The sequence below is a fragment of the Manis javanica genome, chromosome 7, assembly GCF_040802235.1.
Source record: "Manis javanica isolate MJ-LG chromosome 7, MJ_LKY, whole genome shotgun sequence".
Taxonomy (NCBI): domain Eukaryota; kingdom Metazoa; phylum Chordata; class Mammalia; order Pholidota; family Manidae; genus Manis; species Manis javanica.
This window is the reverse complement of record NC_133162.1, coordinates 37,848,046-37,872,138: the sequence shown is the minus strand read 5'-3', so window position 1 is coordinate 37,872,138 and position 24,093 is coordinate 37,848,046. Positions and strand designations below refer to the sequence as shown.

Here is a 24,093-nt window from a genome sequence, read left to right as displayed (position 1 = left end):
AAGCCCTCTCCTGGCTCGCACAGTACAGTTTGAAAGGACGGTGTTGGGGGCCAGGTGAAGCTTGAGGAGGAGGAGGAGGAGGAAGCTCTGTAGGATCCGGAGAGGCCACCTGAGGGTGATAACATGTGTTGAGCCAGCCCCATCGCCCCTGGCCACGCAGAGGCTCAAGAGGGAAGTTGAGGGTCTGGTTGGGAATTGCTCTTTGTTCCCAGCTCTGGGCTCTCCCCAGGTCCCAGGAAGCCTGGACCCTCCAGTCTGAATCTCTCTCTCCCACTCCTGGACATCCCCCTCCTTTCTCTCTCCTATCCTACCCACCATGAATGCCTCCCTGCCGTCTCCCCTGTCCCATCCTCCCAGGGCTCTACAACTCTTACACTTAGGCACTGGCTGGGAGTTGGGGTGATATGTCATCAGTATCAAACCTGGCTTTGACACACAGTGGCTAGGTCATCTTGGACAAGTCACTAACCCTCTCAAGTCTCAGTGTCCACAGTCATGAAATAAACATGGGTCCCCACTTCACAGGCCTGTGGAGAAATGGGCCCATGCCCACGGAAACGGGCTGCCCCATCCTTGTGCCTGTGTCCTGGGAAATCTCTGAGCTTGAACTAGGTGTCACTTCTGCCTGCCTTGCTAAATTGTTCCCATCACCAGTAGCCTCCACAGCTCACTCCTTCTGTGTCTTATCCCCAGGCCTGGCACATCACAGGACTTTAAGCAAGGCCTGTGGAACCAGCCTGAAGAACGCTGAGGGGCACAGTGTCTCTGTGCCCTCACCCTGGGAGTGCCAGGGCTGGGCCATCAAAGCTCAGTCCTCGGATAAGTTTCCCTAAAACAGAGATAACACAGGAAGTCCTCATCCTGAGCAGCCTTCAGGTGCCACTACTAGGGCCTGCACTGTCACACAGTGAGGGTGACAGCCTGTAAGAGTCCCTGGAAGTCACTGAACAAGCAGTGGGACCTTATGCATTCCTGTTCAGTGGTGAAGGTAACATTTCTGCCTTGCTAGAGCATCACCAACACACGTGATGCTGACAGTGACAGCAGCAATTATAACTCTCATTTATAAAGGTCTGACCATGTGCTCTATACATGTAGGTGTCTTCTAGTCCCCAAACTGCCCTCTGAAGGAAGTGCCAGCACCACCCCTTTATAGATGAGCCACCATAACGGTTAGTAGCTTGTCACTCACGGCAGGCACTCTTGTTCAATATGCAGGCCAGATGCCCGCCATACGGTTGGTCTCCAGGTGTACCAATACCTCATCGTTAATGCCCACCCCATTGATGGTGTACAGGCCCCCACAAGGTCCAGGGACCCCCTGGGACATTCCTAAGGCTTCTGAGTAGCTCACAAGGGAGGCTGTCCCTCTGCTTGCCCAAGAGCTCCATGTAGATGCAGGTCCTGAGGTCCACATGGCTCTGAGGGGCAGAGGTCAGGAGGCAAAGAGGAAAACAGAAGTTAGGGGAGGTGGGGCAGGCTGGCTCCTGCTGTCCTGCTCCTTCCCTATCCAGGACGTGGGGAACTGGTCCACTATTTAACTCTGCTTTCTAAAGGTCTGTGTTTTATAAATTGAATGGACAGGAAGACATCCTGTGGAGATGGGTGGCCAGGGTGGGGCTGGGGGTGAGCAAAGCAAGCATTTGTTGCCAGGGCCCTCTTCCCAGACCTGGGGAGAAAGGAAGCCTTGAGAGCAAGTCAAAAACGGACAGGCTACAAGGTGGCCTTTGGGTTCTTGTGTAAACAGAAAGGGTCCTGCCTTTCTCTCCCTCATCCTGTTCCTTTTGTTCCTATTCTTACAAGAGATGGAAGCATCTGGAAAGGAGAAAAAATGTCCTTTGGCATGTACAACCTACCCCCCCACCCCCCCACCCCACCCTGCCCCATCCAGGGAGTTTTCAGCTGTGACAACAGACCCATCCAGAGCCTTGCCGACCCTGGCAGCTCCTCCTCCCAGGTCCAGTGCGAGTGACTTCCTGCCATTACCACCCAGGTGACACAGGAGCCCAAGGCCAGTTCCCTAAGCCTTCATCCCTCAGGCCCCCAGCTCCCTCTAGCCTCTAGCTTTCACCACCTGGACTTTTAGTGACTGCTTCATTTTCATTAAGTCAACCTAATTTTAAACTTCCATAAATGGATTTTTAAAAAATGCTTCATATCATTGTCATAGAAAGGAAATGAAGATTTTTCTAAAACATTCAATAACTACCTATTGAAGTGTTTGCAGCAGTTTGTGTGTACCAGCCCAACTGCCACTCATCTGGGGAGCGCTGCTTCTGCGCCTCCCCCTGTGCGCACCCCCGCCACACACTCGCACACACACATCTGACACCCGTGGCTCAGACACTTTCCTGATGGGCGCTCACACTTGGTGCCCCCCTTGGTGGCCCTCTGCCCCTTTGTGGACCTGCCAATCTGGAGCCAGAGCCTCCTCATGCCCTCTGCCTCCTGCTGCTCCTCAGGAATGTCTCAGCACAAGCCACCTTCAACTGTGGGGGGCACACCACTGCTTTCCACTCACAGACCCCCACGACCGCAGCCTGTCGGGTGATGGGAGGCAGCGCCAGGCCATCGGCTGTCCACAGCTGCAGGCACAGCCTAATGGGGTCAGCAGGCCTTGACAGGCTCTCGCCCTCTACCACCTTGTTCTCAAGAACCCAGTTTCACCATTCAGTTCCAGCTCAAATGTGTTTTCCCTAAAGCAGCTCTAATACCAGCTCCAGAACTCCCTCCACCAACTGGATTCCTCCAGGTTGATCTGTGGCAAGCTCTTGTTACTTGTTTCACTCTGGAAATGAAATTCTCTATGTGGCTGTTCCCCCTTTACCTCTCTGTCCGCTTTTCCTCTGGTCAAGGAGAGCCCCCATCCTGCTTCCCCAAAGCACTGACATCTGTATAGACCCGCTGGGCCTGGCAAGAGATGCCATCTGGTGAAGCACTTTGAGTGGAGGGGCTGCCCTCGGGGGCACCACCTAGTCCCGGTTCTTCCTCCTGTCTGATCTCAGAGGCCCAGCACAACTGGCCAAAGGATTGGTAACAGAGAACCAAGCACACTGGGCACCTACTGCAGTCCAGGAGCCGAGCTGGGGCTCTTCTCGCCTTGGCCCACATTTTCCCTCAAAAGCCCGGTCAGCGGGCTTTCAGAATGTCCCCAGATCCCTCCGCCCTGCCACCACTCCTCCTTTCCTCAAGTCCAGCCGCCATCTTCACTCCCCAGGAGCAAGACAATAACCTCCTAAGGGGTCTCCCTGCCTCCCACACACTCCTGGTTTTTCTCAATACAGGGGTCAAGCGTCCCTGCTATAATGTAAATGACATCATGTCCCATCTTGGTGTAACCAGCTTCCAGAGCTCCTGATCTTCCTCACACAAAAGACAAAATTCTACCAAAGCCCTACCTGGCCTGTCCCCGCTGCTCTGCCCCGCCATCTCACCTCTGTCTATTCTCATCTGCTCCTCTCTGCTTCACTCACTCTGTCCCAGATGCACAGGCTTCCTTGATGTTGCCCGTACAATGGGCATATTTCTGCCTGAGGACTTTGCCATTGCTGTGCCCTCTGCCAGGAGCCCTAATCTCCCAGGGAGAGTCAATGCACACCACTCACCAACTCCTGGTCTGCCCGACGGGCATCTCCATGGCTCCTTCTCTGGACATCATACCTGAAATGGCACCCCAACCCTGACATTTTGTATTGCCCTGTCCAGATAGAGTTTACTTCAGAGTATTTCACACCACCCGATTTTAGCGTGTTCATTAACTAGTTCCTTGTCCACCCCTCCCCACCACCCCTGCCCAGCCTGCCCCACCCTATTAAGACATCAGCACCCAAGGGCAACTAGTATTGCTTGGTTTGCTCTGTGGGTTGCCCTCGCACACAGTGACCAGCGGAATCAAGAGGTACAAGGACTATGGTACCCCATTTCTTTGAGCAGTTAAGAATTCTGCCCAAGATCACACAGCTGGTAAGTAATGGAGCTGTTACAGATACGCTGGTCTATCTGTCCGCCATACCAGCTTCCCTTTAATACCCGTGATGAGGGTTCTGCCAGCCGTGGTTTTGTGTGTTTCAGTCTCTGTGCAAAGCAGGAGAGGCAGCTGCAACCAGATTCCCCTAGGACTTGCTGGTCTCCCAGCACCATGGGTTTCCAGGATGAGAGGCCCCTTAGTGGCAGCAACTGACAAGGGCCAATAATTCAGTGCCAGTTGCCTGGAAAGTAAGACTTTTTTTTTTTGCTCGTTTTGCAAGAAAGGAAAAATGCCATTTGGCCTCAGAAAGAAGTTTTTGCTGCCAAACACATGATTTTTGCACATGGTGAGGATGTGTGATTTTTACATATGTGTTTTTTTTCTTTTTACTCTTTTAGTAAAAACAGATTCATCCCTGGCAAGAGGGTGAAAGAAAAGGAGTATAAAATGATTGCCATAGAAAACCATTACTTTGCTATTCCAGAGACTAAGAGCCAGGAATTTGGAATCTCCATGGATGAAAGGGAATCACAGAAAGAGGAAGTGAAGCAACAGATCACCAGAGTTTATGAAATAAGAGTTAGATTTGGGAGCTGGCTCCCATGTGTCCATTCTAAAGCATCCCAGGTCTTCAAGAGTGCTTAGATACTCTGTAAGTCTGAGCTGGCAGAGGAAGGGCAGAAGTGGTGCAGTGCCTCATGTCTCTACTCAGGGCAGACATTAGTAATCAACAACAGAGTTCTTCCTTGCTAAGCAGTGATACCGACTCAAGTGACTCTAGGAAACCTCTGCCGAATAATTAAAGTTAGCAGGTAAGATGAAACTAGGTTGCTCTTCTGCCCTAATCAGCCTCTTGGTCTTACTTATGAGGTGATTGAGACACAGAGAGAAAAAGGAACCTGATAAAGGTTATTCTGAATGTTCACAAATATAAATCCTCTTCCAGGTCTGCAGCTGCCTCCCATTTCACTAAACTCCCCCATCTCCTGGGTGTGTCCCAGGTCCCTTCGCAGAGGTGAGAAGTTCTGAGGTGCCTGAATACCTAAGAAAGGATTCCAAGAATTACCTCTGGGAGCTTAGGTTTCCTGCCTCTACAGACTTCCCATTAGTTTTATTCAATAGGCCATCATTTTCTATTGAATTACATCTAGTCAAAAAGGCTGCCCTAAAGGAAGAAAAATCATTCCTGCAACATGGCCTTTTGCATGTTTATGAAAATCACTCTTAAAAGAACAACTAAACTGGGCAGGGTCAGCATTTCACAGGAAATTGTTACCACTCTAGAGATGGTCCTTGTATATTTTTCCTGATTTGAGGGTGAAGTTTTCTAGTAGATTAGCATTTCCAAAGTGGTGTCTGGGAAGCACATTCTCAAGATGATCTACAAGGCTTTCCACAAGATAGCATAAACTAAAATACAATTAACATAGAAAATATTTATGGCCAAATCTTTTGGAGGAGCACAGCATATTATACTTCTTTTGTGGAAACATATATTGCATCTTAGAAGATAAAAGGTCCTGAGAAGTCCTGCAGGAAAATTCTGCCTGTATATTGTGTTTTCCAGTATGTACTTGTCTACAGAAATCTGTTTGTATGTGACATTTATTAAATTCTTCTGGACCTTCTTTCAAAAACACCAGTTTAGATGCAGCACATCGAGAGGAAAGAACACAGGGGTAGATTCAGAAGAAGTCTGCATCCTGGCTATGTGTCTCTGACATTTTATTCTAAGGGGTTTACACATTTCTAGGTAATGGAAAATCATCCAGATTTAGTTTAGGTTTTTAAAATATGTTTACTTGTTAGAGATAATGTAGATTCATTATAGAGAAGTTGGAGAATATAAAAATGTGTAGAAGAAAATTTTAATTGCTCATAATTTCACTATTAGAGATAACCACTGTTAAAATTTTGATATACTCCTTCAAGCCTCTTTAGTCTTTAAAAGAATCTGTAGACACATACTTTAAAAAATATATATTATAATATGCATAGTTTTATATTCTATTGCATTTTGGTTTTAACAGTAAGAAAAAAGTATGATTAACCAAACTATCCAATAATGATCCCTGAGAACATGAATTTAAGTGACCCTTCTTGAAACCCTTGTTTCAGAAACCAGAATTATTTGGATTTGAGAAAGGTAAGCCCAGGTAAAAATGTATATTAGGAAACACTTGCAATAGGACCTCGACAGTAGCCTAGAACCAAATACAAATATTTGAGCAAGAAAACATTTGAATAATCACACTAAGTGTGATAAATGATGGCTGTAAACAAAAAAAGCCTCCTTTCAGTTTCAGGTCAGATTTTTGCTACCCATGAACTTGCAGCAAACTTAGAAGAACCTGTCAGCAATAAGATCTTTGTGGATTTGGGAATTGTACTGAATGGTAGGCCAGTACTGTGACTGGCAGTGAAGCCAAACCTTCGTTGTTGACTATTTGGCTGTTACTGAATTTTCATTTTTATAACTAATAGTGCAAAGAGTGCAAGTTGTTGCAAAGAGGATTCTTGCCCACAAATTTTTTGTACATCTGAGATTGTTTCCTCAGGATATAATCCTAGAAACCGGATTCCTGGGTCACAAAGAATTAACATTTTCAAGGTTCTCAATATATCTGCTAAACTGCTCTCCAGAAAGCTGAGCAATTGGCACAGCCAGCATCATGGTGTAGGAGGGGCCATTCCCGCCACCTAATAGCAACACTGGATGTTACCAGTGTTTGAGGAATGAATTCCAATTTGAAGAGCAAAAAATTTCCATCTCTCTCTGAGTTACATTCCCTTTATTACTAGAGATATTCAATCTTTATTCATATGCTAACAGAATGATGGTAGTTCTTTTTTAAACTTTGTATTTCCCATGTAAATCTTTTTATTGAGATGTCCATATTTTTCCTCTTGACTTGTAAGAGCCCTTTGTAGATTAAGTATATTAAAGCATTATGACAATCACACGTTGTAATATTTCCCCAGTTTTGTCTTTTGACTTTTAAGGTTAATTGTGATGTTTCAATAGTTCCCCAAACTTAAAAAATAAAATATGCAGTACATGTGGAATACAAAACACTTAAAAACATAAAAGAATGTCAAACAAAAGAGCCTACCTATAATTCAGCCACCCAGACACAAATATTTCAGTGTAGAGTTTCCTAATATTTTCTATTTTTTTCAGAGGTGTATCATTTTGTATATGATTTCATAGCCTCCTTTGCCCTCACTTATTTTTGTGAAAGTTTTTTTCCACTTTAACAAATACTCTTCTATAACTTCATTTTTATGATTACATAGCATTCCATTGTATACAACCAGCATTTGCTTAAATATTCCCTTGTTTTGGACATTCATCTTGTTTCCAATTTTCATCATTATGGGTTGAAACCTTTGTACCACCATCCATTCTCACATTTCTAATTATTTCTTTATAATGAATTACTATAATTTCTGGGGAAAAAGGCAAATACCTTTTTGATTTTTTTCATTGTTTTCCTAGAAATTGATATTTATTAAGGAAAAATGTAAAATATAAAGTAATTTTTAAGAAGGTAAGAATCACCCATGATTTTTCCACCCAGAAACAGTTACTATTGAAAATGTTAGATTTTTATGTAGACCTTTTCATATGTACATGTTGGTATGAATATAACAGGGATGACTCTGTACCCACTGCCATCTAAGTATAATTTAGATGCTTCAGTTTGCTGTATTATAAACATCAAGTACAGAGGTAATTCTAAAAACCAAGATACTTTTACTGGTCATAAAATATTCTGTTGTTTGGATGTACCATGATTTATTTAATCAATGCTTAAGAATTTCAGGGTTAAGGGAATTCGGGGATTTTGTTTTCCAATTTTCTGAAGTTACCCATAGCAATTTGATGAACATCATTGGCATCTCCTTGCTTAGTTCCTCAGGATACGTACATCCATCCATTCACTTCTGGTGAAATCAGTGAGTCAATGATATGTATATTTTTGAGGATTTTGATATATACTGGGAAGATTGCACAATGGGAGTGTGACCTGATTTACACTCCCTCCTGTGGTATACAAGACTGTTCCCAGAATCCTGACCAGTGTAGGGAAATTATCTTTCAATTAAAAATATTTGGTGAAATGTAGCACTTATTGCTGTTTCAATGTGTTTTATTTTCTAAAACAGCAACGTTTAACATTCTTTCCTATGTTTACTGACCATTTGTTTTTCCCTTCTCTTAATTACTTATTCCAGTTTGCCTATTGGAGTGCTTATCTTTTCTTCATTGTTTTGTGAGCTTCCTTTTAACCCTTTTAATGTACCATATTTTTTAAAGTATTTTTTTCCAGTCTTACATTTGCTTCTAATTTTGTTAGTGTATCTTTAGCATATAGCAGCCATAATTTTACATAGCCTGACCTATCAGGTTTGTCTCTATAATATCTTCTCTCAACATCTCCCTTAAAAAGGCCCTCTCCAGCCCTGTATTTTATAAAGACTGACCTACATTTTCTTCTAGTGCCTTTGTGACTTTATTTTTATACACAAATCTTTAATTCACCAGGAATTTATTTTAGTTTATGACTGAGCTGAGAATCAGTTAATTTTTTTCCAACATCATTTGTTGAATAATCCATCCTTTCCACAAGGATTTGAAACGTCACCATTATCACATACTAAATATTTATACATACTTCAGTCTGTTTCTGGGCTTGCACTTCTGTCCCATCGATCTGTCTATTCTGGGGCTGAGGGGAGAGAGATTTCTGGGGTAGAACAGGCAGGACTTGATAACTGATTAGACATGGAGGGAGTTGAAGATGACTTCAAGGTTTGAGACTGAATAACTGGATGGATGGAGATGCCATTAATCAAGAAAATGGAGGTGGGGGAGGGCTTGCTCTATCCTGAGTCTCTCCCCTCTTCAATCCATCACTCACATTTCAGGCAGAAGAAATTTTTTAATACATATTTATTTAATATATTGGAAAAATAATGCATGCACATGGTAACAAATGCATGCAGTCAACAAAAGGTTTTCAGTGAAAAATAAGTCTCCCTCACAGTTCCTATTCTTAATTCTCCTCCATAGAAGCAACACTGTTAATAGTTTTTGTGCATCTTTATAGAAATTGCTTTAGATGTATAAAGCATAGATAGATGCCTCCATGCATGCACATTCACACACATTTTTCAAACAAACAGAACCATACTGCAACCACCATACAGCACCTTGATTATTTTAACCTCACGATTTATCTTGGAAATGGTGTCATATGAGCACACGTTGTTTTTAATGGCTATTTGAAGTTCCACTAAGTGATACACCCTCATTTTTCACCTAACCTCTATAGAGAGGGACACTTCAGGAATTCGTTCCAATTAATTTTTCTTTTTAAGCATAAAAAAACCATGTTTCTCTTCTATTTAAAATTCTCCTTGGTTTCTCTCTGCCAACAAGCCACAATTGAGAGCCCTGGGTCTGACTACATAGGAGTGTCCACAGTGTGGCCGCCTTTCCCTCTGAACCTCATCACAAGCCCCTTCTCACCTCAGTCCTCTCAAGTTTCTTAGAGGCCCCTCCATACCCCAGGCTTTCTCATGCCCTGACAATCGGGGGGCTCTTACCCTTCTTGAAAACTGCTCAGTAGTCAGCCCCCTCTGTGAAGCCTTGTCTTAATCCCTCCTCACCTCCCTAAACATACGCATTGTACATGCGTGCCTGTACCTACACACACAGTCAGACCAGCTGAGTCATTTGATCCTCAATGCTCCCAAGGCATTCTGCTCATGCTTCTAGTACCCGACACCTTACAAATAGCGACTACTATTTGCCCTTCCCATCATAAGTATGTAAGTAGCTCAAGAGTTGCCTCCTCTGGGAGGCCTTTCTTGGGCCCTCAGAATGGACCACTCCACCCTACACCTCACTCTTTACACCTATCACAGGACCCGCAGAACTTCATTTCTGTATTTTCACTGCCCTTTCCTTGCCAAGAGAGAACACGATTGTAAGCTCCTTGAGAGAAGGCCCTTGTCTTCTTGGTCACTACAGTTCCCATAGTTTGACACTGTGCCTGACACACCAGGTGCTCAGCTGGGCGGGCTCAGCTTTGACAGCATGGAGTGGCCACACTGTCCTCATCTCGGCACCCATCCTGACTGGTCATCACACTCTCCCCAGTTGCCCATGCCGGTTCCATCATTGGATACCACCTTAGTGCTCGATAAATGTTTTGACTGAACTGTAACCATTATTCACATGTCTTTAATTCTCGTTAGACTGCCTTTGACTCAAAGACAGAATGTGTCATGTTTATTTTTCATTCGTCGAGAACCCATGGCAGTGCCTGACATGTAGCAGATATTCAATAAAAGCTTGCTGAAAGAATTGAGCCTATGAACATATAAAGAAACAGACCTGCCTTGGAGTCTGAGCTAGCAACTGGGCGTGGCTTCCCTCCCCCATCTGTTACTATTTACCACTCTCTTGAGGACAAAGTCCTTAATGTGGCCTGCAAAGCCCTGCATGGTCTGGCTTCTGCCTCTCGTACGAGTTAGCATTATGACTAGATGTGAGTGATGGAAACTCCCAAATAGCTGTAGCTTAAATATGAGAGAAGTGTATTTCTGCTTCTTGAACACAAAAATATAAATGGTCAAGGACAGGAAATGCAGGTCCTTGGTCATCAGACACCCAGATTTCTGCCGATTTTGTCATTCTGCCATTCCTAACACACAATTCTACAGCTAGATCCATGATGGCAGCTCTCACTGTAATCATGATATTTGAGTTTCACCCAGTTGGAAAGAGTGACAAAGAAACCTGTGCCTTTCCCTTTAAGAACATTTCCCAAAAGATGCACATAGTATGTTCCATTAGCCAGAACTTAGCCACATGCTGGAGACTAGCTGCAAAGGGGTCTGGGAAACATAGTCTTCATTCCAGCTGTCTTGGGCCAGTTAAAATAGAAGCCTTGTAGTCAGAAATAAAAAGACTGTATCTTTGGGGACAAAGAACAGTCCTTTCCACTTCCTCTCCATCCCAATCACAATCATGATCCCTTTAGTTTCTCCTCTGATCATCACCTCCTTCCCGCCATGCTCTGTGTCCATGCTGTTACCTCTCTCCCTCCACTCACCTAATTCACTCCTAATCATCCATCAGAATTCAGCTTAGCTTTTACTTCCATTAGAAACATCATCACTAAGTCAAAGAATCAATTATTGGATTTTAAAGAATCACCTATCTCTCATATAAAATGCTTGTCAAAAATCTTTTTACATTTATTTGCAACATTATTTGATTAACATTGGTCTTCCTCATCAGACTATAAGCCCTATCAGGCAGAGAGCATGTCTATATTTCTCCAAAATTTTGTCTCCAGCACCAAGCACAGGTCCCACAGTAGGTTCTCAATAAATTAGTATAGCATAGATCGATTAATTCATTGAATGTATCTTGGGCAGTTTGAGGTAAAGCTCTGGGACTAAGGGAAGAGACTAGGCTAAAAGTCTTCAACTGGTAGTTACTTGTATGGAAGTGAATGAAATCAGGGAAGTGGTTAAGATTCCTCAGAGGAGAAGAGAAAGAGAGAGAACAAATAGTATTTGTATTTGCTGCATAAATGCGTAAGGTAGAAAGATATTAAGAGAAAATATATATAAAATAAAAAGAGAAAAGAACAGAATGCACATTTGTTAGGCCCTATGCTGGGCTTATTGTGTGAATTATCTTATTTCTCCTTGAAACAGCCCTGAGACCTAGTTCTTGGTGTCCCAATGAAGAGAGACAGACGGAGGCTTACTCAACAGATTGTGCAGTTTGCTCAGGATCCAGATCAGGGCTGGCTGAACTCGAAGCCCATGCCTATTGATGGGAATTCCCTACTGAGAATGGTGCTTCTGTGGAGGGAAAGAGGTTGAGGAGAGGGCAGCGTCCAAAAAACTGAGGATATGGAGTCCTAAAGGTCAAAAAGAGTCAGAAGGGCTTGGAACAGAGAAGTGACTACTGGTTCACCCACTGGTGGTCCCGATGGATGAGCAGGCCTAGGTCCGTGCGGCACTCCCCATATCAACGAGAGATAAGCAGTGTCCAAGACTAAGCTTCTGGGGTCTGTGTCTTCCTGAAGAATTCAGTAGTAAAAAGGCCAGGCGAGGGTGAGGTTTTGTCACCAAGGAGAGGGTAACCAGTGCTAAGCAATGCGAGAGAGGAACCCCCAAACCTCAGAGGCTTGACCCAAGGGAGGCTCACCTTGCTCCCATCATGGTCTGATGGCAGCTCTGTCAGCTGTCCTGCATGGCTGTCCTGTAAGTGGTGGCTCAGCGCCCATGCTGCTTCTACCCAACAACACCTCCATCTTGGAGACCTTAGCCTCCAGCTGCACAAAGAGGAGAAAGTGTGTGGAGAAGGCTTACCTGCTTTTAACTGCCTTGGGCCAGTGGTGGCACCTCTCTTCTGGTGACTTTCCATCAGCGAGAATCAGGCCTGTGATTGCTCCTCAAGGTATGGGCTCCGGAAATAAGCTTTAGTCAGGTTCCCTGGAATAAAGTGGTTCCATGAACACAAACATTGTCTCTGCCATTCAGAAGCTTTCCAGACTGTAGGGTATGTTAGCTTGTTTATAAGCAGAGGTAAAAGAACTAGCAGAGAGGGAAGTGTGAAGACATAAGAGAGTGAGTGGGACCTGGTGAAGGGCTCTCAGTGGGAGAGAGGAAGGTCCCTTCTGGGTGGAAGGATGGGAGAAGGGTCAGGCCCATCTCAGGATACACTTGCATGAGGCTGAGCTCAGGCTCTGGAGCCAGACTTCCCAGAGAAAAATGCTCCCTTCACCATTTACCAGCTAAGCAACCTTGGGTGAGTTACTGAACTTCTCCATACCTCTGTTTATCATCTGTAAAATGGGAATGGTACCACAATTTGTATGGTAGTTGTGCAGATTAAATAAGTTAATTTATTGAGGACCATGTAGAGTATTTCTTGAGTTATTATTATATGCCTAGTACTCTATATGGCCCTCAATAAATATATCCTATATCCATATAATCATTTATTTGTAATATGTGTACATATACACTTCTACACAGATGGATGCATATACAAGTCCTCTGCAACTACTGTTTTTCACCTGAGGCCATGCATAGCCAGAATGTGGTGTAGCATTCCATTGCACACATGTGCCATCATTTGTTTATCCAGTCCCTTAGTACTGAGCATGAGATAGTTTCTAGTCCATTAACACTGTTAGGAATATAAACAATGCTGCAGTGAACATGCCAGGACTCATGTCTTTGAGCATATGTTAAAGTCATCTGTTCCAGAGATGGAATCATTGAGTTCAAAACACAGTGGTTTCAATTTAAAGACCTGTTCCCCCAAATTGTCCTCCATGAGGCAGCACCTTCTAACTCCTCCCAGGATCCCTGAATATGGGTGCCAGCTTCCCATGTGATTGATGTCTGTTTAATGAGTAAGCTGGGCACTTTTATACATTTGGCAGCATAAAGTCTATGAAAATCTTAGGGGCATAGAAACACTCACATGCTGCAAATTACAAAAAGAATGCTGCAAACCCAAAATGAACAAATATTTCATTCACTGGTCCCCAAACAGGAAGGCAGATCTGTAAGGAGACAAAGAGCAGAGGCTGTGACAGGCATGGGCTGACTTGCCCTTCTCTGTGTCACAGCACTGCACGACCTGGGGAAGCCACTTGGGCTCTGTGAGCCTAAACCGCTTCCTCTGAAAAACGGAAAAACAGACAGGTCCTACCTCATGGACTCTTTCTAAGGATTAGCAGATAACACACATACCTGGAAAGCACCTAGAACAATGCTTGACACAAGAAGTTCCCAATTACGTCACCTACTAAGGTCCTATGGTGAGAAGGCACCCGCAAGTCAAGACTCACATTGTCATTTAAAGATTTATACACTGTGGGGTGCAGGTGCAACACAATACTGATATGAGGAGGGGCAGGTGCCCTGCAGGAGAGAAAGCCCTGGGCCCTGACATGGCCATGTGAGTGAGGGAGGGGACAAACAAGCCAGTGAAGGTGGAGAGAAGGGGTGACAGGGAGAGAGAGAACTCAGGTTGTGCGGCTCCTGCTGAATGTAGAGAAACCCAGCCATGTTCCCTTTTAAAATAAGGGCATGGACTATAGCAACAAGGGTTTGTGGAGAGGCTCTGCTGTTTAGAGACGTCCATGTGTGGAGCTCAGAGTCATGGCTGGTGTTTCCAGCAACACTGAGCCACATGTGGAGAAAGCCCTTGCGTTTCCAGCTCTCCATCAGTTCTTCTGTGACTTCATGTTACGTGCATGTAACTTTCTTATGTTTGATATCCCTCTAAAACTAGCTTCTTAAGGGGAGAGATTCCTTCCCCTTTTTATTCACTGGCGTGTCCTATGTGTTTAGGGATGTGGGCACATAGAAGGCTCTCAACAAACATTTGCTAACTGGTTCAATGAGGCAGGAAGTTTCATTTAGGAGCTAATATGTCTCTAACATGCCTCTAAGATTCGCCAATCTCCCTCCTGAACAAAGACACAGGATTCTCTGCCCCTCAGAATCTTCTGCAGCAAGAATTTGCTCACCTTGTTTTGGCCTCACTGTTTGCTGCGGTTGCCTGTCATGGCGCTCACGGGGCTGCTCCTGCAGATTTCCGCTCCCCTCTTCCTCCAGGCTTCTGGTATGATTTTACCTTTAGCTAGCTTTGAATGTTGGCAGGCCGAGTGACTTGCTTTGGCCAATGAGACATGAGCAGAGGTGATCGGAGTCACTCCCAGGCAGGTCTTTAAGAGTCAGTGCATAGTTTACAACATCACCTTCCTCTCCTCAGAAGTGGTGGGAGCAGGTACCAGACAGGGTTGGCTTCAGCCTGCTGACCACCTTTGCATATATATCTGGAGAGGAAAATGCCACATTGCAGTCAGCTACAACACTTTGAGGTCACTTGTGGTCACAGCACAATCTAACCTGTCCTATCAATTCTGCTGAAGGATGGGATATGCCTGTGGGGTGGCATATAGAGGACGGAGCAACTAGGAAACAGGCTGACACAAAAACAGGAGTCCTGGACTCCAGCTCCCTCCACAGGCATGGCTCCCACACAGCCCCCCTGTTTCTTCAGTGCCCCAGGAAAGCTCTAGGCAGCACATGAACTAAGAGAAAGAAAAGATCAAAGCCAGAGGCCCCAGGTGCATCCCAACAGAGGAGAAGATGGTCCAGTGGAGGCTGGAAGGATGAATAAGACTCCTAAGGGCAGAGACCCTGGCACAGCCATCTCCGTAACCCCCCTGCATGTCTAGGGCAGAGCCTTGTCCCTATTTCTGCCTAGTAAAGTTTGGTGGATAATTGAATCAATTTTAAACAAGAAGCCTAATGTAATGATTAACGTTTGGGTCTCTGAAAATGGACAAACCTGGGCTAAAAACCCAGCTCCACAACCAACTGCCCATGTGATTTCAAACAAGCCCCATAAGCAATCTGAGACTCAGTTTATTCACCTCAAAAACAGGGATGATAATAGCAACTACTCATAAGACCATGGCAAGAATTAAATGAAGTAGCACATGCACCATGCTTTGCTTCATGCCTGCCCAGAGCAAACACCAGGTACAGGTGAGCAAGGTGGCTCTGGAGGCAGACATGGATTTTAGTCCCAGCCTGGGAGTTACTGGCAGTGTGACCCAGGCTAGTTATTTCTTCCTTGAAGTCCCCTCATAGCTAAGTATAAATGAAGCTACCTAATTCACAGGCTGGCTGTGGATATTATATGAGATGGTGTAAAGGCCCTAGCACAGCACCAGAGCAGTCAGCCCTCAGCTCCCCCTCTTGCACATATTCCAGAGGAATCCCACGGGCCTGCAGGTTCAGAAACCCAACCTGCAACCCCCACTGGGGTCCTGTTTCCATTTCTCACTTCTCCAAAGTAGCAGCTCATTATGACAAATGGAGCCATGCAGGCCATTTATGGAGGATAATGGGTTAATCTGTTATTTCTCCTGGGGTCACATTTAGAGTTGAACCCCACAATCCTTGAGCAGATCTGTAGTGGCTTTGCTCCAGCTCTGTTAAGAGGCTGTCATGGCAGAATGGGGTACTTAATGGTGATCCATCCCTCAGAGCTGCCAGAGAGGCTGACCATAATTTTTTCTTCCTGGCATTGACCCCTGCTGCATCTGTCCTGAGGATGCTGGTGCTCACAGCCAGGCAGCAAGCCCAGGGCTGGGCAATTCCCAATGGGCTTGGGAGGCTGTCAGGCTTAAAAAACTACTCTTTACTTCTATAGCCCTCTGTCCCAAGCCCCAGCAGAACCACTTACCAACAGATCGGTCACAAGCTGGTATCAGTCCCATCATACCACCATATGAAGAAGCTTCTCTGTTCCATTAACATTATTGAACACCTACTGTGTATCCGTGCATGGCACTTTACCTACTGCCATTCCACTCAACCCTTCAGAGACCCGGTGAGTCAGAGCATCAACCTCATTTTCCAAAAAAGCATTCAGTTTTGGAAACAACAATGAAATTGCCCCACATCAGGGGGAAGATGATGTACGTTCTTTTCCAGACTCCATATCCAACTCCTCTTCTATGACATCACCTTGTCTGTGGATTGTGCAGAAAGGAAAGAAATCTGCAAGGATGACAAACCAACGTTCAACAAGCACCTGGGGGTGGGGTGGGGGGCCTGGCAGGTGGGCACAAGTGGCTCTGATGGGTGGGATCTTGGACACAGTCTGGTGCCAGGAAAGGAGGTGCTGCTGAGCGTACCTCTCCAGTGATGCCGCCTGCCCTCCCCACGGGCAGGGGCTGCAAGCTGCTCAGCAAGGCTGCACTGTCCTGGCGTGGGAGCTCCTCTCCAAGAAAGTATTTGTTACTCTTGATAAACATAAGTCATGGCTTAGAAATGTTATTATTGAGCCCTAGAGCCCAACCCTACAATTTCAGGGGGAGTCAGCAGTTACCCTATGGCACTGAGTGGGCTGTTGGGTGAGGTTCTGACCACCTATCCTGGGCTGCCACAGGCTTGTGGGCTGAATGGGACCTGCCCAGCTCTGTCACTCTGCTTTCTCTCTCAGGGGCATGGGAAGGATTCCCGGAGCAGGATGGGGAAGGGTCTGAGGGGATGCAGGCACTGTTCACTCTGGTTGCCCAGCCTCTCCCTCTAGCCCAGGGCTGTGCCTGGTTCTGGCTGTGGCCCCCTCCTGGGAAGTTTCAGCCAGCATCTAGCTGCTCTCCTAGCCGCCCCTTCTCCCACTCTCCCCTGCAAAATTAGAGGATGCAGAGCCACACGATGTGAGGAGTTGGAGCCATTGGGCCTGCCAAAAAGAAGACATGGGAGAATAACGCTGCTTTCACATCTCTGATCAAGGGGTAGATGGACTCTGTGTTATCCTGGAGGCAGCAGCAGGGATGTGGCACAGGATGTTCCAGAATGAGAGAGGGGCTTCCAGTCTCTCCACTACATGGGGACTACTCCATTGCAGCTGGCTTCCTTTCCACATGTGGAAACCCTAGCATGGGAGTGGCAGTAGGTTTTACAGTAAGCCCAGCAGCTTAAAGGGACATTTTAGGGAGGACTAAGGCCAGCATTTGGGGAAAACAGTGCCATGATCCATTCTCAAGGGCTGCAACATGAGAGGACCTGTGCTGTGAACTTGTATTCCTGGCCTGGCACGACTCTTCGCACTGAAGAGTTCTCAAAAGCGGTATATGAAATGGAATTGCCTGGGATGTGCTGAACTGCACCCCACTGTGTCAGAGAGGTATTCTAACACGAACTGCCCAGGCCCTGAGGCTCTTCTCCTGCAGGTGGGTTCCAGGAGCAAACCGGGAGCCTGCAAGGGGTCAAGGTATGTGTTCTGTAGCCCTGTAAAGTCTATAAATCCCACACATGTGCACAGGATTGTGTGACCGTCCATCTGGAGAGACACATTCGTATGATCCCGGGTAGAATGTGAATGCAGCCTACTAATGCCAGTTGATTCCAGGTATGCAGAGTACAGCGCACCATTAGACAAGGCCAGTACAACCAGAAGACAGAGGCAAGAACTTGGACCTTGGCATTAGCCAGACCTAGTCGAAGACCCAGTTTTGCCATTTCCACTGAACCATGCCCTCCGTCACCTATAAGATTTTCATCTGTCATAAGGGCCCAGGAGGAAAATCTACTTTATAGGTTGATATGGGAATTATATGAGGGGACACAGGTAAATAATTTTACTCAGGGCTTCACTGATGTGTTTTACAAATGATCATTATTCTAATTAATACGGTTTTAATAAAATGCAGCCCCCATGGGAGCCTGATTGAAAGGATGGTAATAATTTGTAATCAATCAGGTTGTTGGCATTGTCTGTGTAAGAGGTCACCTTCTGAAAAGTTCAAAATGGCCTGTTTCATGAAGCCATTGAAATATCCTTCCTACAAATGTGCTTGCACCATTCATTCAACCAAACTTCTCTTTGGAAGGGAAGGCAGCATGGCTCTGTTTGGTTACCTGCTATGGAACAGGCACCCTCACTTCCAGCCTCGACGAACTTTGTTGGGGGTTGGGGGGTAGTCATACCATTTCCATTTTACAGGCACAGGGCCCAGCATGGTCTCTGAGGTTCCAGAGCTGGCAGGGGGCAACACCAAAGATTCAAACCCAGCGCACCTGACCTGGGTCCCAGTCACTTCCCATTACCCACAGTGGCTTCTAGAGAGAGCTGGGGTGCCCCTGCGTCCAGGCTCTGCTCCAGAGTCACCACAGAACCTCAGTCTGGGACCCATACCCAGGAGGTTTCCCCACTAGTCTGAGTCCAGAGATGAAGCTGGCAGGGGGTCCCCATCTCTTCTGCTTGGCGGCTTCGCTTGCTGAATCCCAGAGCTGCTGGAGTGGGTGAATGGGAAAGGCACCTTTGAAGTCTTCCCTCATGCTGAGCCGCAGAAAGCAGCTTGTTGTCTTATGCGGAGAGCAGTTGAGGATATCAAAGGGAAGATGGGATGTTCAGTTTTGAGTGATCAATGTTTAATCGTTGGAGTTGTAAGCTGTCATGAGTGATGCTGTCATAGGGATTCTGCATGAGTTGCAGGGTTTGGATGCAACGGCTGGGGAGGCTCAGCCTTCCAGATTCTTCACGAGCCTGAGCAGGGAGAGCAGACTGAGCTCTGGGGTGGCACCCACACCCCACCTCCCACAGACTTGCTCTGGGGGCTGGATCAGAGAGGGGGCGTGACTAGGAAAGAAAGGGGGAGGACAGGCCTCCATGCGCCCCTGGAGCAATCTCTCAGGCACTAGTTCATTCCGTCCATAGATGCTTTACACGGTGGAGCCTGGGGGACACACGACCAAAAGAACCTAAAGATCTAGGGCTTACCAGGAAGTATCTATTTGACCTTTCACCGAAACATCACTGGAAAGTCCTAACCTTGCCATGAGTCAGCAAGGGAAGAGGTAAGACTCAGTGCTGTACTGAGGCAGAAGGCCGTATGGATTCCAGCGACAGGGGTGCTGGTATGAGGTGGCTCCTTGGCCTGCAGGTGAGGCCCGGCAAGGTAGTCTGATTTTCCTCTCCCTTCTGCACACCCTAACATCCAGCACTCTCTGTCATTTACTCAAATACCTCAGAAAGGAGGAGAGAGACTGCATCGCTTTGCCTGGTGACCGTCAGGGAAATGCACTGCCTGCCTTGCCCTCACGGGTGGCCACAGCAGCAGAGAGCACAGAGGCGCGAGTCCCAGGGTCCGTCCTGGTCTCTCTGCAGCTCCTGCTTTCACATCAGGGAGGCCACCAGGCCCAAGCAAGGCCATGAATGGGGAGGAGCTCTCTCTGAAAGCTTTTTTGGCTGGAGAGCAAGAGCTGGGCCAGGGTTTCCCCCACCGACAGCTGCCTTGTTCCCAAGTTCAGGCATCACGAGAGGATCAGCGGAGGCTCAGAGTGGTTCCTAGAGGTCCAGTTGGGCCCAGGTACGTGGAGGGAGCAGCCACAGGAGCGCAAGCCTAGAGCACCAGGCACCTGGGTGAGGCAGGGTCACCCGACCGCCTGCGGGTGCCCCCATCTCCCAGCAAAATGCGATTTCATGACTCTGGGGGATAAAAGATTTTATTTACTTATTTTCAAAAGCTTCAGAATTCTTCCTGAACATCAAATAACTGCCGGCAAACACATCCTGATGAGTAACACGGAGTGAAACAGAAGCAGATGGGCCCGCTCACTCCGGGCTGCGGGCTGCGCGCTGGAGGAGGAGGGGCAAATCGCATTTGGAGGGAGGCCTGGCTCCAGGCCACAGGAAGCCCACGGGAGGGTGGGGGAGGCAGGGGGCAGGAGGCAGACTTCCAGGAGGGAGGGGTCAAGGCCCATTGGAACTTGCCAGAAGATGGGGTCATGCCGCTTGCCATCTGGCCTTACTGGGAGGCAAAATGAGGAGGGGCCCCAGCAGCTGTACCCTAGGGGTGCAGATCATTCAGTGACTGGCAGCAATGACCATGAGGGACCCTGGGGCAGGGGGCAGGTCATGTGGTGCGGCTGGGATGACTCACTGTTATGTTAAATCCTGTAAGATCTGGTGAGTTAGATTCAGCTAGCTGCCTAAACAGTGTCCACTCACTCAATCTACCTGACAAATGGAACCCCTGAATTCATCCAAATCAATCTGAAAAACTGCGATTTCCCAGGCTCCCTTCAACCAATGGAGACGCTGACCGATGTGGCCAATGAGAGTGGCAGATGTCAGAAGGGGATGTCTGGGGTGCTTGCCTTCCTCCTCCAGGCACTGCCCCTTCCCCTTGGCCATTTCCCCGACCTCCAGGACATGATCCCACGTACCAAAGATGGTGGCACAGTAGGAAGAAGCCCGGGCCCCTATGGCTTCATGGAGCCATCACGCCATCCTCAGACTTTCTCCTTCTGGACTAAAGGTGTACTGGGAAAATAAATCACTATCTGGTTAAGCAGGCATTCTTTGGCTTCTCTCTGACACACATTCAAAAGCGAGACTTACACCAGGATTGACAAGCCCCACGATTTACAGGCTCCCCACCTATGCTAGTCTCCTCTCCCCTCCGGGAGCTCAGCTTCTTCCTCTCAGGCTCTGTCCAGCTGCACAGCCCCACTCCAGGTCCATCTCCCACACGTGGTCACACCTCTCCAACCACTGAGGCTTCAGGCCCTCCCCTTCTCACCCCATCGGAGACCTGCAGCCATAGTGCTCCATCCCAGCCCCAATTCCTTTCCATGCCAGGGTCCTGTCTCTCCAGGAGGAACCAAGATGTTAGATGCATGGATCCCTGGATATAAGGTGACAGCCATCTGGTTTAGCCGGGACTGAGAAGTTTTAATAGGGGACTTTCTGAGTGACAATAGGGCAAACCGGGATGAGGTGGTCACCCTAAGATGTCAAAGCTAGACAGGAACTTGGGGAGTTGGTCTAATAGCTTTATGTGTGGACTTTTCCTTTTCATTGTTGGACAAAATCTTAGGTGCAACTCCAATATGCAATACAGACCCAGGATGGGCTGCTCTGGGAAAACCCTGGGGATTCCACTGAGCGTTGTTGGAAATCACTGTGGCTGGGAGGGAAAGTGACATGTCCAGGCACTCAGCAAACTAGGGGCACAGCCAAGAGCGATGGCTGGGGAGACTGCTGCTCCAGGTTCATGCCTCTCTAAAGCAAGGACTAGAGATTGAACTCATGCCTACCCTTCCCCTCTCTTCTTTCACTGTCCCATTCTCTCCTGCTCCCCACAAATTTTTCTCCACTTAATCACCCAAATAATCATTCTTAAAGATGGATCTAACGACATATCCCTCCCATTTAAAACACTTTCACTGACTCACCTTCCCTTGACATTCAAGGCTCTTGCCTTCTGTTCCAACCTGACCCTCAGGCTCCTCTTTCCCCACTTCTGCCCTCCTGTGGATGCTCTGCCTCCCCATATTCCACCCTCAACCCCCTCAAGCTCTTCCCTTTCTCAGAACTCAGGGTTGACACCCCTTCATGACCCTCAGCATGTGCTCATGCTGTTTCCCTGCCCCTTTCTTCTGTCCCCTGGCCTTGTCAGCATGGCAGTTCCTGCCCATCCTGCCTCTCCTTCAAGGCCCAGCTCATTTGCCACCTCCTCTGTGGAGACTTCCCTGACTTTCTCCTTCCTAGGCCATAGTGCCTGGGCCATCTGGTAAATGGCTCTGGCCCATGGCCTGTCCCTGAGATTTACTTATCTGGTACCAGCACCAGATCCACCACCAGGTTCCTTAAGGGCCGTCATCATTATGCCCCCAGTGTCTGACTGTGTCAGCACATAGTTGGCTTATAATCAGTTTGTTGAATGACTGAATGACTGACTGTCTCAGCCCCCTCTGAGCAGGACATGCATTATTCTGATTAAACAATAGTGCACATTTGTCATGCTGCCCCCTTATCCCTTCACTAACAGCAGCCTGATTTCCTTCTGGAATTTGTATCTTCCCCATTGTGTATATAGTCTCAGTGGAGGGAAATCCTAAGCTTCTGCCTTCCATTATAAAAGCCAGCTCCCTAAGTCTCCTGGTTTACCCCAGGGAGCAGGCACTTGTCCTGACCTCTCTTTTGGGACTTCGCATCTGGAATGAGTGATGCAGGGTGTCAGCCAGGCTTATTGTTTCTGGCAACAGACTCCAACTTGGTCAGAATGAAGCAGGAAGGAGAATTTATTTGAAAGGAGGTGAGATGACCCACAGACTCACTGGCAGGGCTGAGAACCAAGCAAAGAGGCAAGCCATAGCTGATGACAGCCAGCTGTTCCCCTGAAGCTGGCCCCATGAGGACACCACCACTGTGCCACTGAGCACAGGGCACCCCAGCTTGTGCCAGGCACTGGACACAGGTAATGCCTTCTGACCAGTGGTGCCCCTGGGACTTTGCTGCGGCAGCTGTTGTTCCCAATCATTTGCCACCAGCACAGATGTACCTCGCCCCTGTTTGATAGCCTTGCTTGCTTCTGGCTTACTTTGTGGGAGAGAGTTGGCCAGTGTGGGCATGTACCTGGGCCCTAGCTGCAGGGGATGCTGGGACTGTGCAGGTCTGCTGATCTGGGTCCACAGGGAGAGGCCGACTCTGCTGCTTTCCATCCACCTTTTGAGATGGGGAACATCTCAAGCCTAGGAAGGAAGGGTCATCAGATGATGAACAACCAAAAAGAATGACAAAAGCCACTGGACCCAGAGACAGAAGGGAAGGTTGGAGGTCACTTGTCTCAGCCGTGGTGGCATGCAAACCAGATGTTTCCCGCTACCAGGTGGTGGCTGTGGCTCTTAAGCCAGGCCCCTGGGAGAGGCCTGGGCCCCCACATTTCCCCAAGTCTGCTTCCCTAGACTCCTGTCACTTCTGTGAGCTCCCGACATCCTGCCAATAAATTCCTTTTTGCTTAAGTTAACCAGTGTTAGTGTCTGCTGGCTGCAGCCAAGCAACGCTAAGTAAAACCACATGTAAATATGAGTCCACACTGCTTGTAAAACACTAAGGCAGTCCTGATAAGGCCACAGGCCTCCTGACACCCCCTCTCCAGCATTCTTCCCAGAGGGAACCACTGGTATGAGCTGGATGTGTGTGTCCCAGAGCTTACTGGACATGCTTCTGTACAAATGTATGGAGCCCTAGTAAATATTTCCTGAAAATAATATTCTAATTCATTGTGCCTGCAATGTCTTCAACTATAAGATGTCCCATTATTTTATATGCTGCAAAGAGGGGAAAAAGTTGCCAGTGAAACCATGACCTGATGTGAAGATTGATCAGTTGTAAACTGCATCACCCCTGATGGTGTAGATGTGCTGAAGGACATGTGCATTAGAGTAGGTGAAATATGACCATAGTCACAACTAACCTAGTTAGCCCTTCCCACGGACCAGGCACTCTCTCAAGTACTTTTGCTCACATTAACTCAGCTAATCACTTACTCCACTCACTCATTTCTTGAGGTCGAAATATAATTACCCATATTTTACAGATGTGCAAACTTAGGTATAGAGAGGTTAGATTATTTGCCCTAGGTTACAAATCTAGTAAATGGCAGCACTAGGATTCAGAGAAATTCTGGATTTAGAGAGTAGTCTCTTTAACCAATAACACTATAGTGTCTGAGTGTGAGTACATGTGTTTACCTGTGTGTACA

General features: G+C 47.1%; 1 long non-coding RNA gene across 2 annotated transcripts in view; it reads right to left on the bottom strand.

Annotated features, from left to right (window-relative positions):
* LOC108393492 (uncharacterized) overlaps positions 1-24,093 on the bottom strand; it is a 207,160-nt gene that overhangs the window by 27,052 nt on the left and 156,015 nt on the right. For both annotated transcript variants that reach the window (XR_012133152.1, XR_012133153.1), the window contains exons 3-4: positions 14,548-14,856; positions 12,371-12,493 (exon numbers count right to left, since the gene is read on the bottom strand). This is a non-coding gene — a long non-coding RNA (uncharacterized lncRNA). The remainder of the gene's footprint in view (positions 1-12,370; positions 12,494-14,547; positions 14,857-24,093) is intronic.